This window comes from Sinocyclocheilus rhinocerous, unplaced genomic scaffold (assembly GCF_001515625.1).
Source record: "Sinocyclocheilus rhinocerous isolate Xijiao unplaced genomic scaffold, SAMN03320098_v1.1 scaffold544, whole genome shotgun sequence".
Taxonomy (NCBI): Eukaryota; Metazoa; Chordata; class Actinopteri; order Cypriniformes; family Cyprinidae; genus Sinocyclocheilus; species Sinocyclocheilus rhinocerous.
In genome coordinates, this window is record NW_015658610.1 from 444,436 (window position 1) to 445,112 (window position 677).

Consider the following 677-nt stretch of genomic DNA (forward strand, 5'->3'; position numbering starts at 1 on the left):
AGGGGTCTAACAACTAAAAATTAAGTCAGGAATCTTGGTGTGATTCTGGAGACAGACCTTAGTTTCAGTGGACATGTCAAATCAGTAACTAAATCAGCATAATATAATCTCAAAAACATTGCAAGAATTAGATGTTTTGTTTCCAGTCCAGACTTGGAGAAACTTGTTCATGCCTTTATCACCAGCAGGGTGGACTATTGTAATGGTCTCCTCACCGGCCTTCACAAGAAGACCATTAGACAGCTGCAGCTCATCCAGAACGCTGCTGCCAGGATTCTGACTAGAACCAGAAAATCTGAGCATATCACACCAGTCCTCAGGTCCTTACACTGGCTTCCAGTTACATTTAGGATTGATTTTAAAGTACTTTTACTCATTTATAAATCACTCAATGGCCTAGGACCTAAATACATGGCAGATCTGCTCACTGAATATAAACCTAACAGACCACTCAGATCATTAGGATCGAGTCAGTTAAAAATACCAAGGGTTCACACAAAACAAGGGGAGTCTGCTTTTAGTTATTATGCCGCCCGCAGTTGGAATCAAGTTTACAAAATAGATAGGGTGAATATTAATATCATGCCAACTTTGATGTTTATGAATTGGACTCATTTACTTTCATTGTAAGTGGCCCACTGCAACCCATATTTATATATTATATATATATATATATA

General features: G+C 38.1%; 1 protein-coding gene across 1 annotated transcript in view; it reads right to left on the reverse strand.

Annotated features, from left to right (window-relative positions):
• LOC107722763 (pleckstrin homology-like domain family B member 1) overlaps positions 1-677 on the reverse strand; it is a 32,602-nt gene that overhangs the window by 10,468 nt on the left and 21,457 nt on the right. The window lies entirely within an intron of this gene.